The sequence below is a fragment of the Rhinolophus hipposideros genome, assembly GCF_964194185.1.
Source record: "Rhinolophus hipposideros genome assembly, chromosome: 13".
Classification (NCBI taxonomy): domain Eukaryota; kingdom Metazoa; phylum Chordata; class Mammalia; order Chiroptera; family Rhinolophidae; genus Rhinolophus; species Rhinolophus hipposideros.
The window spans coordinates 1,292,360-1,308,072 of NC_138059.1; the positions used below are offsets into that span (position 1 = coordinate 1,292,360).

The 15,713-nt window shown below is 60.6% G+C and overlaps 1 protein-coding gene across 6 annotated transcripts in view; it reads left to right on the forward strand.

Annotated features, from left to right (window-relative positions):
• The first annotated feature begins 5,798 nt into the window (after nucleotides 1–5,798).
• The window catches only part of TSNARE1 (t-SNARE domain containing 1), a 70,106-nt gene continuing 60,191 nt past the window's right edge, over nucleotides 5,799–15,713 (forward strand). For 5 of the 6 annotated variants that reach the window (XM_081070638.1, XM_081070633.1, XM_081070639.1 and 2 more), the window contains exon 1: nucleotides 5,799–5,845. The gene's annotated coding sequence lies outside the window, so the exon portion shown is untranslated. Of the gene's footprint in view, nucleotides 5,846–6,205; nucleotides 6,491–15,713 lie in introns of those variants that run through there. The other variant, XM_081070634.1, reaches the window with a different exon arrangement.

Below are 15,713 nucleotides of genomic sequence, written 5' to 3' on the forward strand. Positions count from 1 at the left end.
CCCTGGGGAGGATGGGGTCGGCTCTGGCAATCACCATCACCCTTTGTGCAGCGCCTCTTCATGGGATGCAGGTCAGCTGATGGAGGGGCCACTTACTGCCCCCTTCCCCAGGGACAGAGACCCCCCAAGCACTGCTTCCTGGATTCCTGGAGCCAGGGATGGTGGGCTGTGATGACCAGAAGGGCCTCCCAGGCCCCAGCAGCTCATTTCCCAAACTCCTTGGGGCTTGCATGGCCCTGAGCCGTGTCCACTACACACAATGCACCAGACAGCCCTTTAGTTTCCCAAGGTGCCACACGTCCAAGGTGCCCTCCACTTCGCAGAGCTCCTCAGAGTTGGACCAGGTGGGGCTCTTGATTCAGAGGGGTAGAAAACACAGCTCAAGCCCATTCAAGCAGAAGGGAATTGGGGCCCCTGTAAATTCCTGGCAGCCCCCACAAATTCCCTTCGGGTCTAGGAGGAGCCAGGTGTTCTCGTGGTGTTGTAAGCACCCCATCTTGCTCCCCAGCTTGCAGACAAGCTCCCGTCTGTGGTACAAAACTGGTGGCCCCAGGCCTTGAAGACCTGCATCCACGGAAGGAGCACCAGCCGGAAAGAGGCAGAAAAGTCAGGCGGGCCTGAATGGGTCAGGGGAGTGTTGGGAACGGGGTTCATGCAGAAAGGGGTTCCCTGGAAAGAGAGTTCAGCCCAGAGGCAGACTCAGACGGAGATTTGTGTGCTGGAAGTTTCCTGGGGAAGCTGATGGGAGGCTGGGGGAGGGGCTGGGCAGAGGGAGAGCCTGTACCAGGCACGTGGTCCCAGAGGCCTCAGCTGCCCTACGGCACTGGGTTGGCCCTGCAGAGCTGGGGCAAGGGGTTTGGGCCTCTGCAGTGCACATCACCCAGTCCCAGGGCGCAGACTGCCCTGCGGAGGGCAAGGGGCCTTTCAGCCAGGGCCCGACCCACAGAGGTGGAGTGCCTCGGCCTGAGGGGAATCTGGGGTCTCATGGAAGCCATTGCAAGGGCTATCTGGAAGTGGGTGGGCCAAGCAGCTGCTCTGAGCCCTCCCGTGTCCAGGCTGCTCATAGGTGAGGAGACTGCCCGGGGCTGCTCACCTCCCTCCTGAATGTGGTGACTTGAGCTCCAACCAGAGCAGACGATGGGACATGCTGAGAAGTGTACAGGCTCCCCACCCTCTGCACAGCCTTGTGATGTACAGGAGACCCACCTGGGAATGCCTGCTCAGGACACTTTAAAATCCAGACTGCTTCCCAGACGGGACCAGAGCCTGCGTCCTGCCTGGGATCTTAGGACTGTAGGAGACGTCACACCTGTGGGCCCCGGCCGGGCCCTCACCCTCGCCACACTGGAAGCCCTCCCCCTGGTCGTAGGCTGAACCCCTAGCTCACTGGACATCCGTCTGGCACAGGCTTTGGCTGCAGGGAGGCCTGGGTAGGAGGAGCAGGGGGCTCTGGTTGTGGGGGCCCCGGTGCTGAATCCAGGAGGCAGAGGCAGAGAGCCCACACTGCGAAGTGCTCAGTGACTCACACAGCTCCGCCTCACTTTATTTTTATCCCCATCAAACCCTATAAATACAGCAACGATCACCAAATACAGTCAATATGCCCCACGCCTCCCACCCCTGGCACTGGCCCACAGTCACCAGGGGGAGTCTGGAGACCCAGAGAGACAGATGTTCTTAGGGAGGACAGAAGGTCCTCAGGCCAGACCCCTGGGGTGGACCCTCATGTCCCCTCTGCACTTGGATGGCCTGGAACGTCCTTCTCCCTTCCCGGTTATGGTGCAAAGTAAAGAGCGTGTTTCCTACACTGGAGCCTCTGGATTTGTTTTCCCTTTAGAGAACGGGTTGAGAGTTGGGTGGATGTTGTGTGTGGTATGTCTCCCGACCCTAACGCCTACTGTGGGAGGGGGCAGGGTCTTCACTGCTGTCCCCCAGGTCTTTGATCAAGACCCTCTGTGAATGTTTGAGTGAGTGGGCAGATGGGTGGTGTGACACGAGATAATGGCTCTAAAGAGCTCAACATGAGGGGCTTGGTGGTGGGATGGGTGATGCCATCATGCTCTATCATCGTACATCTTCCACTGAGGGGAACTGAGGCTCAGAGAGGTGGAGTGGCTTGCTCAGGGTCACACAGCATGGAAGAGGACGAGCAGGTTTGAAGCAGGACAAAGCTCCTGGTACCTCTGGAAGCCACATCTCGCTGGGGTGGTGGGGCTGGAGGTCAACACAGCGCCCAGCGGCTGAGGTGAGCTTGGACCCCTGGGCGCTGGTCATCACAGTGCTGTCACTGCTGGGTGTCCCTCTGAGCCTTGCCCACGAGGCCTCTCAGTCTGAAGTCTCTGGTGGGCTCTGGACCTGCTGCCTGCAGAGGAGCCGAGGGAGCTGCCCACTGTGGTCCCTCCGGGTTACCTTTCTCTGGGCCACAGGCTGTCCATTCCGGTGCCGGGCTCCACGAGGTCGGGAACGGGGAGGAGCAGAGGGAGAAGTCGCAGCCATGTCCTTGAGCACCCAACCCAGATGGCCTTTCTCTGTATTTCAGAGCCCATAGCTTGGCCAAGGGGTAGGTCTACGAGATGGAGAAGGGACAGCCAGGGGTCTCCAGCTCAGAGAGTAGTGGGGATCCCAGGGGAGGGGAAAGGCCATGGTAGTGAGGGCAGGGCCCTGGCCTCAGGGCCTTCACCACAGCCACTGAGGAGGGAAGAGCATTGGACTGGGGGCCAGAAGCTTGGGGGCCAACCAGCTCCGCCCACTGGTGGGCAGTCTTGGTGAACCACATCCCTGCTCTGGGCCTCAGTTTCCCCAGAATAGTCCAGATGCTCTCCAAGATCCCTTCAGTTCAGCCACTCTATCATTCATTCATTCATTCATTCATTCAACAAACAAGGAAAACAGCCTCGTGCCACTTGCTGCCAACGAGTAGCTCCCAGGTCTGTATGTATATGTGTGTGTGTCAGGGTGGTAAGTGCTGTGGAAGAGGCAAGTTTGGGGCTGGGGAGCTTGGAGGGTCGGGAAGATTCCCAGGAGGAGGGCCAAGTGTGTGGGAAGAACAGCCTTGAAAGACGGGGAAGTCAGCTTGCAGCCAGAGGGCCCAGGCTGGGCACAGACCAGGGGCTGGAGGCAGAGGTGCGAGGTGCACCTGGACAGCTGGCTGCCATGGGCAACAGTGTGCAGAGGGCCTGGAATGTGGGGCAAGGTGCTTGGACGTGATTCTGGCATGATGGGTGGCCCGCGAAGGGCCTCATGTGGCTGGTTCCTTATCCCCAAATCAGACCAGACCCTTAAGCTGAGAACAGGGGCACCTCTGGACAGGGCCTGGAGCCAGAGCTCCCCTCCCGCCACCTCACTGACTCCTGCATTTCATCACAGCTCCAGGAGATGAGGCTGTTGGTGCTTCTACCCCCCCGCCCCCGGCCACAGCGGTGTCTTGAAGTTTGGCAGTGCTCACTAGGGAGAGGGGGCCCCTGGAAGTAGAGTGTTGTGATTTTGTAAAATGCTGTTCCCTGATTTTTATGTTCGCTTATTAACATCTCGTTACTGTGTCCCCCACACAGCAGTCAGGAGAGTTTTGTGTTGTTGGGGTGAGGGTGGGTGGTAGCCCATGGAAGTCAATTCTTGACTCTGAGTGTGAGAATGCGTGTGACTATGTGAGTGGGACCATGTTTGTGCATATGTGTGCAGGAAGGGGGAGGGGAAGTGGGGGCCTGGGCAAATCCCCGTATGCTGTTTGGCATAGGAGTCGGGACAGAAGCTGACACAGCAGGAGGATGTGGCAGCCTTCTTCAGCAGCCATGTTAGATTCACCCTGTGCTTGCCTGACAAACTCCTACTCATCCTTCAGCACCCAGCCCCAATGCTCCTTCTCTGGGAAACCTTTTCAACACCCCAGGAATAACATACTGTGTCTCTAGGATCTAACATGTTGCCTGACATTGGAAGAAAAGATTGTGAATAAACAAATGATGATGAATAGGATAAGATTTGTCAAGTGAGGAGAGGGGACACTGAGCCAGGTAGCAAACGTGGGAGGTGAGTATGGAACAGACAGATGGTGCTTATTGGGGTGTGAAGCTGCCTCCTCTCTCAGGGACGGAGGACGAGCTGGCTCTGCCATTTCCCAGGACAGTGGCAAACTCCTTCACTGAGGATGCAATTAGCAGACAACACTCACATGCTCCTCTCATGCATTTCTTTTAACTTTTTTTTTTTTTTTTTTGCCACTCCTGCTTGGTGTTAAATACCTTGGGAGGCTGTTACAAGTCTCATGGCGCAGTTGATTTTCTAAGAGCCTGGTGCTATGACATGACTGGTCTTGAATGGTTGGGGGCCAGGCGCTTGCCTCCGTCAGAACCCTCTATATGCTGGGCCGTGCCAGCCCCTTCCCAGGATGCATTCCCCTCATGACAGTGTCACTGCATGGTGACAAGGCAACTGTGTCCTCTCCCTCTGTCCGCAGCCCTTTACTGTGCTTGGGTTTGGGCAACTCCTGCACTGACCCCGTGAGAACACACCCAGAAAAGGTGTGTTACTGCTCAACACCGCTCAGCAGATCGGGTAGGTTTGGTGTGGGAACAAAGACTAGGTTCCGTGGGGAACGCCACGTGAAAGCGAAGCCGTGAGCACAGCTCACCTGCTCACTCACCACCCTCACTGCTCCTGGCCACACCTGTGCCAGGCACTCCGCTGATGCGGAGACGGAACACAAACATGTGGCCGGCCCTGGAGAAGCGCGCCCTGCAGGACGCGGGACGCACACCTGGAAGGGCGACGGTCCCATCCTGAGGGACAGGGGCGCATGTCCTATAGGACGGTGTCAACAGCAGCACAAGAGCACAGGGCTCGTTTCCCCGTGAGGCCCCGCTGGCGGAGGCTGCCCGGCTCGGTCTCCGTGTCTCCGGGGCGCTTCGGGGGCGGTAACAGCGCCGACACCGGACACAGGCGTGGGGCGGCCCCGCGCGGAGCCCGGCCGCCGGCAGTTACAAGGCCGCCCGCACCCTGCGCAGGGGAGGAGGACAGTCAGGGTACGCGGCGGTCAGGAGGACCGAGGTCACGCGTGGGCCGCGCCGCCGCCCCAGGGGTGGCTCTAGGTCCATCAGTGGGAACCGGCTGGGAAGGCCTTGCGGGGCCCAGGGGCCACAGGCACGGGCCGGGCCGGGCCGACCGGAGCCCCGGTCCCGTTCTCCCGCGTGTGTCCGGGAGGCCGCGCCCACAGGCAGGGCGGCGAGGGCGGCAGCGCCCGCCCCGGGAAGGACGGCGCACCCGGCGGGTCCCCGGCGGGTCCCCGGGGGCGGGGCCACCTGCACGGCGGCTGCTGGCGGCGAAGGGGCCGCCCGGGCTGCGCCCCGGGCACAGGCCCCTGGGCTCCCGTGGGTCTCCGTGTCCGGGGCGACAGCTGCCCCCCTCTGGCGAGGGAGGCCCGGGTCTCGGGAAGCCCACCCGCGAGCCTCCGCACTCCTCGGCTCGGACCCCTCCAGGTCGGGCTTGGCTCGTTCCTGAAAAGCCTGCGACCTGGCCCCGTGCGCTCCTTGTCTGATTTCACCTTCAGTGTCACCCGTCTGCGGATGCTGAGACTGAGGCTCGGGGGTGACGAGGAACCGGCCGTCCCCCAGGCCCCGGAGCTCTCGTGAGCGCGGGTTCTGGGCCCCAGCCGGCCGCCGTCCCCGACCGTTTCCGGCTGCCCGCGCAGGGCACTCTGGGACTTGTAGGCTCCGGGCGCACGCAGGCTACAGCGCGTCCGCGGCTCCGCGGCCATTGGCTGACGCCAGGTGCCCGGGTGCAGGCCCCGCCCCTCGCACCGCCCCTCCCGCCCAGAGCGCTCGGAGATCGCCCGCGAGCCAGCCAGGCCCAGGTGAGGTGGCGGCGCGCGGCAGGTCCGGCCGGCGGGGGCGGACCCGCGAGGGCCAGGCGGGCCGGGCGGGAGGGTGCGTGGCCCGAGGCCTGGGAGGGCGCGGGTGGGGGGCCGGGAGGGGCGCGCGGGCCCGCGGGGCGGGGCAGGCTGGCGGGGGCGGGTCCGCCGTCTGAGGGCGGGGCCTCCGGCGGGGCGGGGCCTCCGACGGGGCGGGGCCGCCCTGGGGGCGGGCCGAGGGCGCTGCAGCTCCGCCTCCCCGAGGGCGCGCAGCTGCGGGGAACCAGCCCGGGGCGCGGGCTTCGGGTCGCCCCCGCGGCGGGTTCCGAGCGCTCAGGGTCCCAGGGCGGGGGCGCTCTTTTCCCGAGGCCCCAGTGCCCACTCGTTGGGTGCGAGGGTCGGTCCCCGGCCCCCCGCGCGTGGGAACCAATCCTCGAGGGAAAGCCGCTCGTGTGCGGTTCCCTCCGCGCTCCTCTGGGTTTGGCGTAAAAGGGGCCTTGCGCCCGCGGAGCATCCAGGTGGCCCCGTGTGTGCTGCCCCTTGGCCGCCCTCCAGGGGCCTCCTGTGGAAGACTCGGCACACTCCTTCCCGCCCTGGGGCGCTGTGTGCGCCGTCCCGCGTGGTGGCCGCTGGCCTCACTTGGCGCAGGTACGGGACATCACAGGGGCGGCCATCGCGCAGTCTGTGTGCCGGGCTCCCGGAACGCGAGGTTCTGCTGTCGTCCCAGCCACGCCCGGTCCCTTTCCCTCCTCACCTGCCGCTTCCCGCCCTCTCCGAGTCCCTGGCAGACGGCAGCTCAGCCTCCCCCGGGCACGTCTTGGCTCCCTTTTCTGCCCACCCGCGCCCACCAGTGTTTCCTGCCTCAGGCTCTGCCCCCTTTCCTTTCTGTCACTGCCGCTTGCTGCTTGTGTTCTATTTTGTCTTTAGTGCGTGCGAGGCAGGGATTAGGGTTGGTCCTTAGTGCACCCCAGCGAGCACAGTGATTAGGGTGGAGACAGATGAAGTTTGTCAGTTGGAGTGTTTCCGCCTGTTATAACTGCTTTCACGTGGTTCAGGTTGTAGGTTGTAGGTCCTGGAAGGAATCTGGTGCAGCAAATAAATGCCTGCCAAGGATAACGCAGCTTCAAGTGCCAGGCGGTGGTTGCCAGTGGTTGTGGGAGACTGGCACATCTCAGAAGGCTTCCTGGAGGAGGGGGAGCTTTAGTCGGACCACTTTCTTAGCTCTCCTCCTCTGTTGGCCTGGCTGCACTGCCTGTGACCAGCAACGCTGCAGGCCCTGACGTGGGTGCCTAGGCACGGAACCGCGGTCTGGGGGCTCACGGGCTCGTGGGCAGGCATCCTTAAGTCCCTTCCCTGGCTCTCTGCTGTCTGCAGGCTGAAGGCCAGGGTCTGGCCCCTGCCTGTCACTCCAGCCCCATCTTCCATGATTTGCTCCGTGGGCCCCAGCAGTGCAGAAGTCCTTGATTCCTGAATATCCATGTCTTTTCCCAGCAGCGTGAGTGTGTGGGAGCCAGGCCCTCTGCTTGGAAAGCCCTTGTGCTCCCCATGTCTCCGGAGCCCTCCTGTACCCTGCCTCTTCTGGGTTGGGTTCACCCACTTATGCCCATGGCTCCCAGCCTCGGGTGCTTACCTGGCCTTTCTGTGTTACGCTGAAATGATCTCTGTCTCACACGATTGGCAGCCCCTGGGGTTGGTCACCCTTGGACCTCGAGTGCCCAGCCCGGCATCTAGAGCCTGTTGGGCACCCAGCGGAGTTTGATGTGTGAGTAGACTGCACATAGAAGCCAGTGAAGAGGACAGATGAGACATGTGCTTGTGGCGAGGGTCTGTCGGTTCAAGATGTGGGAAGCTTGAAGCACGGACATGGGACTTCCCTTCCAGCTGGGGAGAAAAGACTCCAGCTGTGACCAGGGGTGTGCTGAGTGTAATGACACGGAGTAGATGTACGCCCCGGCGTCCTGAAGGAGGCCTTCTCAGGAGGTGGGCTCTGAGCTGCACCGGGTAGCACGGCAAGGTTGGTCGGCCAGAAAGGATGGCTGGGTGTTCTGGGGTGATGACACTGGCCGTACCTGCCACGCTCACACAGCGTGCTGGCTGTGGGGCTCTGTCCTATGTGATTACGCCCAATAACTCAGGTCGTTTTCACAGTGAGCCCAGGAGGAAGGCCTGTGTTATCCAGTGTTAAAGCTGAAGAAACTGAGGCACAGAAATGTGGACTTGCCCGCGCCCCTAACTGCAAAGTTCTAGGGTGCCATCCACTGCACCCCGACATACGGGTTGTGTCTGAGGTGGCTGGGCATTCACTGCTCTGGCTAGTGTTGGCACCTGACCAGGTGGCCAGGGCTTGGGCTCTTCTAGCTCACACGGGCAGATCTGGGCTGCTGGGTTTGTTTTGATTGTGTTATTTGCTACCAGTGGAATTTGTGGCTTCATCTGGCTGTAATTCATTGTGCTTTAAAATCTGATTCGTGTGATGTCAGTGGTGATGGCTTCGCCGGTGCTCGGAAGGCAGCCCGTCTCTCGGATTGGCCTGTTTCTGCCCTCCTGCCTAGCACTGCCTGGCTCCTGAATCTGTGAATGAAGAGAGAATGAGAAGAACTGAAGAATGAACGGGCCTGTCCTGTCTCTCCCCAGGATGTTACCTCCAGTTGTTTGGTACTAGTTCTTGTAGGTTTTTCTGTACCTGACCTTGAACCTCCTTATCCCGTTTGGCTGTGCTGAAGCAGGCCTGGGGGCTGCAGGTCCCATTTTTTAGCTGAGGGAATTAGGCTCAGAGAAAGCTCGTCCTGTGTGCCCTGAGCCCAGACGCCAGGCTGCCCGTCTGCCTCCCGTCCTACTTGGGAGCCGCTCCACTGACCATCCAGCTGTGGGCCCGGCCTGAACCAGAGGGTTCCCAGTGTGTGTTGAAGAAGTGAGGGGGATTGTGACAGAGCTGACCTGAACCTGCGTCCTTACTCTGCCACACTTCCTACAGCGTGGCCCGTGGAGTCAGCGCTGGGGACCTTGGAGTCAGCCCTGGGGACCTTGGAGTCAGCCCGTGGGACCTTCCTTAGGAAGGGACTTGTCTTGGCCCGAGTCCTGCTGGAGAAGACAGGACCCACCAACAGGCCAAGGCAGGTGCCTGGCAGGTGCCCGAGCTGCACAGCCAGTGGCGATGCCTTCTGGGTGTGGGTGTGGGGCTTGGTTAGAGTGCCTTCCCTGCCTGCTGTCCAGCGCTGTGCTCAGAAGCCCGTGCGGGATTGTCTCCATCAGCCTGAGCCTTGCTGGGGGTCAGGACGGGTGTGAAGGGAAGTGGAGCCCTCCCCCTGAGGTCCACTCTGGGCCTGGGCAGGCCTGTGAGGACTTGAGCCAGCTAGGTGGGCTGCAGGTGCCATTGCAGGCAAGCAGGACGGCCTGCTGGGTGGTCAGTGGCAGGGCCCTTGTGTCCTTGGCAGAGCCACGGCGTCTGTGGTGAGGCCGCCATCCGTGATGCAGAGCGTTCCGTGAGGGTGTTCTGAGGCCAGGCCCTGCCCAGAGCCTCAGGGTGTGTGGGGAGCAGGATGGGGCTGGCCTCGTCACAGAGTGGGGCCACAGTGGGTGGCCGATGAGGGGTGAGACTGTGCATGGGTGGGTGTCTGGGAAGGAGTCCTGGATGCTGGGGGGGCCTAGGCTGGATCTTGGACACTGAGCATTAGCCTGCGAGGATGGGAAGGAGGCCGGTGCAGGCAGGGGGAGATCGGAGGGCGACACAGGGTGTGGGGCTCCCCGCAGGTGCGGCTGCCTGGGGTGGGGCTGTGAGGGCCTCGGGAGGCAGGTGAGTTTCGGGCTTTGGTCCAGCGTGAGCCTCACTGAGCACCATTGAAGAGGACTGGGGACGGCTGCGGGAGTGGGGGCCAGGGGTCTGGGTGGGATGGCGTGCAGCGTCTGTGGCTGGAGGCCGCCCCTGGCATTGAGAGGTGTGTGCCCTTCCCCAGCCTGCAGCGGCTGGGCCTGGTGGCCCCTCTGCTCAGTGTCATGTGGCTGGCTCTGTGCTGTAGACCCCGCTATGCAGTGATCGCTTGCTGGGACAGCAGGGCCTTTCCAGGGACTGGGACAGCAGGCTGCTCAATACCCTGGCAGCCTTGGGCTCCACCTCTGGGAGAGCCGCCGTCCTGGGCCCAGGAGAGCAGAGCCAGCATCACACTGAGCCCTCAGCCCCAGCCGGGAGCTCCAGCCCAGGACACCTCTGTTGTTTACTTTCGCCGGATCCATGCAAGACTGTGTTGTTTTCTGCCTGATTTCTCCTGAGAGAAGGACGGTGTTAGCGCCCGGGTACGGAAACAATGAGGTTCCCCGACACAGCATTGCAGCATCTTAGCCATGGGAACCTGACGAATACCCCTCATTAGTGCATTCCCGAGCCCTGCAGCAGCCAGCTGGAGGGGGTGGCATCAGCTCCGTGGCCAACACGGACCCTGAAGATGTTGCTCGAAGGGTGTGGGGGGCTGTCCCTCTGCTGAGGGGCCCTTCGGGCTGCCTCCCCACCCCCTCTCACTCCCGAGCTTGCGCTGTCTGGACGTCGAGGCTTGGTGTGCTTTTGAGGTGGGTTAGCGGGAGTGCAGGAGGACTGACCATCACCGGTCTGTACCATCAGCGTGTAAGGCAGCACTGCTGTGACCTCTGGGGTCTGCCAGGCACCTGCTCGCTTCCTTATGTCCCTCAGGTCAGCAGCCCTCCCAGGGCTGAGGAACTTCCCGGAGTCCTCAGGGACCCGTCAGGATTTGAACCCAGTGCTCTTGCATTTCTGCTCTGCCGCCTCCCACAGGACCAGCTTGGGAAGGCTTGCGCCTGACCCCGTGGGTTACAGGACATGCTTGGTGATGGCGGTGGTTATGCTTATGGAGACCCAATCCTGGGTCTCTCTCCCTTACTGAGCCGACGTTCTCAAGGAGAGCTTAGCGAAGGTCAGAGGGTTTTAAGGAATCCAGGTTCGGAAGCGTGGTATTTCTCACAGAGGGGAGAGGGTGGCCCAGGTGGAACTTGGAATTCTTGTCCCCAGTAAGGCTGGGTGACAGGTGGCATGAATGAGCTCTCCTTCAGGCTGTGATTGGCCCCCCCTGACCTGTAGAAAGGTGTATAACCATCGAGTCAAGCATTTTCAGGGCTTTGGGGCCACGTGCCATGCTCCGGCATCCGTCTGTCCATGTCTGTCTGTCCCCTGAGCCAGACCCTGAGTGTGGTGTGAGGGGTGCAGACTGGGCCCTCACCAGCTAGGAAGCCAGACATTGGGGGTCCAGGATGGTGGTGAAGGAGAGGATGGGATGTCATCTGGGGAAGGTGGGAGGGGTGTGAGGACTTTGCTCTGGGGACTCGGCTGGACAGAGCCGGCCAGGCCCTCCCGCCCGCCCCCAGCTTGGCTGCCTGATCCCTCTAGCTAAGGATTCGGAGAGGCCCAGACCCCACCTCTCCCCGCATTGAAACAATGCAGCACAGCAGCCTCCCTCGGGGCTTGGCTGCCCTCCTAGCCCCGGGCTCAGCAGCAGGGCCCATGAGGAGCTGGATTCGTTACCCAGGGCTGCCCTCATCCCCGCCAATCACCGCAGCCCAAGTGCTACTGAGCCTGGGGGCTGGGGGCCCTCTCCACCCCGTCCAGGGTCCAGGAAACCTTCCGTTGTGGGGGCGGACGCTCTGGCCGCCCCCAGCATCCTGTCTGCAGCAGGCCCTCCATTCACGCCTACTGTTCCGGCCTGCCCCGGCGCAGCTCTGGCGCTCACTCCTGGGAGGCCGTCCTCTGGGCGCCGCCTCCTTCACTTGGTGGTGGCAGCTCCTTGCAGTTTGACCTGATCGTCTTTCCAGCCTCTGGTTGACTTGCTGGGCCTTTGTGTCGGCCCCTGAGCCTGTCCTTGGGTGTCAGCTCGCTGCCCCCGGCCTGGAATGGCGGGTGCCAACCCCACCTGGCGTCCTCCTCCCACCGTTCAAGGCTCTGCTGAGGGCTGCTCTGGGGAAGCGTGCCCGCCCGCGGGGCCTGGCACCCTGGGCTGCCTGCTGTTTGCTCGAGTCCTGCAGGCGGCCCAGCACCCAGAGGGCTGCAGGCTAGTGCGCTCCCTGGTTGCCTGGTCATGTCTCAGCGTGGGGCCCCCCTGCACTCCCTCAGGGTCACCGGGGGGGTTTTCTGTCTCCGTGGCCCCAGGACAGGAAGAGCACATGGTAGGCGTTCCAGAAGCACTCGTGCTCGAGCTGGTGATTGGGAAGCACCACCGTGTGCTGGGCGTCCGGGGCACCGGGCCACCCCCACAGCCCCGGGGGCTGGCGGCCGTGAGGGGCACTGACTGGTGGGCCGGCCCTCAGCAGGGGCGTGATGTGTGCAGCACCCACTGCTCAGCGCAGAAGGGAGACCGTGTCCTGGAGAGGAGGTGACCCGCTCTGGGACTCAGCACTGCTCGGGGAGGAGTCTCAGCGTGCGGCTCACTGCCTGCTGGCGTCCAGGTAGAGAGCTGACCTGACAGCTCTCCTGACCTTGGCAGCTTGGGGGGCATGAGGTGGTCTCAGTGCCACTGAGCAGAGGAGGGGACGGGGCTTGTTACTTCCTGGACTGCCAGAGGTGACGTCGTTTCCCCAGGGCCACAAAACAAGTACAGAGCCGGGCTGCGAGCAGAGCCCGTGTGTCCAGCTGGAGAACCTGCGGTCTGTCTTTCCCACGCTGCCCCCCACCACTGTGGAGCCTGGATTGGGGAGAGCTGCTGGACCAGTGGGTTTGAGATGGCTCCTGGGAACTGGAGGGGCTCAGGGCCCCCGGTGCTGCACCCCTTTTCCCCGCAGCAGCTCTGGTGTCGTGTCCACCTGTGCCTTCTGGTGCCGTTGTGTTTAAAGAAGGGATTCTGTCGCTGGGAACCGTTCTAAAAGTGGCTCAGCCTCATGTGCGTGTGGCAAACAGAAGCCAGAGCTGCCCGCTGCTGGCCGGTGTGGCCCTGCCCTGACTCCTCTGGTATGACATTGGACAGGGCAGAGCACCTGCCACCTTTCTGGTCCTCTGCTCCCTGCAGGAGGGGTTGGACGCCGGTGGAGGGGTGGGGCCCACGGACAACGTGCAGAGTTCTGTCTCATGGGGCTTGGGGTCAGGTTGGCAGGAGTGAAGTCAGGCATCCAGGTGGAGGCACGGATGTCATGGGCTGGCTGGAGGTCCTAACAGTGTAGTCCAGGTAACAAGCGTCCCCCAAATCTCAGTTGCCTGAAGCAACGAAAGTGTGTGTTCTGGGGAATGGCGGGACTCGTCCAGGGAGTCAGAGACCCCGCTGCCGGGTCACAGAGCAGCTGTTGTCAGGAATGTGCTCTCCCTGCCAGAGGGAGGAGAGCTCTGGGGGTCCTGTCCTGGGAACTAAAGGCTGGCTCAGAAGGGAGCCAGTCGCTTTTGCTCACAGTTCATTTACCAGTGAGGGATCCCCACCCCAAGCGGCCAGGAAGTGTGGCGCCCCCACCCCCCCTCGAGGGAGGGAGCTGGAGATGGTGGCCAGGCAGCTTTGTGCCTTGGGCCACCCTTCCTTCCTGGGCTTCTGCCTTCTTCCTCCAGGGGTTCCCCCTGTGCACAGAGAGGTTTGGCCTGCTGGCTCAGCTCCCTTCTGGCTCCCCTGTTCTAAGAGGCAGGTGCTGGGAAACCAGATCAGGTTGCATATGGCCTTGGCTCTGTCTGCTTGGTGGCCGCAGGAGGCATGGACGTCGACAGCCTGCTGTCTTCTTTTATTGTTAAATTTTTGAGTTTGAGACGATTGTACCTTCACAGGTGGTTGTAAGAAATGCTTCTGAGCCATCTGTGTCTTTTCCCTGGCGTCCCCAGTGGTGGTGTCTGGCCGAGCCAGAGCACAGGCCGCACCCACCATGCCCACCTGGGTCAGTCAGCAGAGGGCTGTTTCCATCTCCGAGACCCTCTCTGGTTGTCCTTTTAGGGCCACACCCACCTCCCTGCTGCCCCAGCCATGCTCAGCTCCTGGGGACCACTGAGCTGTCCTCCTCTCTCCTGTCATCGCAGGAATGTTATGTAAATGGAATCACGCAGCTTGTAACCTCTGGGGACTGGCCTTTTTCCTTGGTGAAATCCCCTGGAGATTTCTCAAGGTTGTCACGTGTATCGGTAGCTTCTTTTTATTACTGGGTCCTGTTCCGCTGTGGCGGCATGGCAGTGTAACTCTTCCAGTGTCCTTGCATTTCAGTAGTTTGAACAGCGTATGTAGTTCAAAACTAGGACTATGCAGTACAAGTGACAAGTCTCGCAGCCCCTGCCGGCCCAATCCTCTCACCACTGGTGCTGGCCTCTTACCTGTCTTCCTAGCGACACGAGGGTACAAATATCAACCAAATGCAATCCACCAGATACAGATCAACCACATGCAGACATGTATTTTTATTTTACCGTTTTCTTTCACAAGTCGTGTTTTAACAAATCTGCACCTTGGTTTTAATTTTTCTTCCTTACTCAAAATAAAACGTCCTGGAGATCTTTCCGTATCAGTACAGAGAGCTTCTCTTTTTCTTTTGGGAACTACAGAAGATTTCACGTGTCGAAATGCCCGAATCGATTTGGTCCTCCTTCGTTGATGGAAATTCAGGTTATTTTCCATCTTGGCCAATGACAGAATGAATAACCTTGTTCCTATGTCATTTGGTACATGTGAAGTACACACGTGTAGGATACATGCTCCCAAGGGCAAGTGCTAGGTCGGAAGGGACAGACTCTCCTAATTATGACGCACACTGCCCTTCCCGGGGACAGAGCAGTGTACGCACAGGAGTGTGACAGCGCCTGGCCCAGGCTGTCCCCACACTGCATGTGATCAAGCTTCAGACGGGGGGTATGCCTTTCCTTTATTGGGAATGAGTTTGGGATGTTTTCATGTATCAAACAGTCAGCTGTTTGTATTTTTTCTGTGAACTTTCTGTTCCTTGGCTGCTCACTTTTCAAAAACTGCATCATCCATCTTTTTCCTGTAGATTATGGAAATTGGCTCATGAGTGTCAGAGGAATCCGGTCGTTTGGTGTCTGAGGCGCTGTTGCCGCCCCGGGGACACTCTTACGTGCTCACTCGTCAGCGTTGGCCTGTGGCTTTTGCAGTTTGAGTCAGTTAGCAAGTGCTTCTTTTCTTCAAGTTTCAAAGCTTTCCACCGCCGGTGTTTTCTTCTAGTTTTCACTGTTTGGCTTTTAAAGCTTTGATCCATTTCTTGCTTATCCTGGCGTGGTGTGAGGTATGTGTCTGACGGTACTGTTTTGCAGACGTTTCACCAGGAGTCCCGTCCGAACTATGAAATCAGCCCGCTCTTCCCCACTGGTTTTATGGTCTGGTTGAGTCATGCCCTAAATTCCCATTTGTATTTAGATTTTTGAAAGCTGTATTTTATTGTGATAAAAACCCTTAGCGTGAGACCTGCCTCTTACCAAACGTTCAAGTGCGCAGCACAGGCTCGTTGACGGAGGGGCGGGTCGTGTCGCGACTTAGGAACTCACGCATCTTCCTTGACGGAAGGAAACGATGCCCTGAGGAGTAACTTTCCATTTCCTCCCCGCCCAGCCCCTGGCAACCACCATTCCACGCTCTGCCTCTGAATTGGACCGTGTGCGTGGAATCATGCAGCGTTAGCCCTGCGTCCGGCTGGCTTCTCTCAGCAGCAGCCGTGTTGTCAGGTGTTGCGGCCTCGCCTCCTGTGCGCTGAGCACAGTGCACTGGGTGGAATCCGGGCCTGGCCGACGGGCACTGGCCCTTCTGAGTCACGCTGCAGTGAACACAGGCGTGCTAGTGTCCCTTCAGTATCCTGATTTCAGTTCTGTGGGACAAACACCCAGAAGCGGGCTTGCTGGATCACGCGGGGGTCCTGTTTGTAATTTTTTGAGGAACCTCCATACTGTTCCCCAGCAGCTGTGCCATTT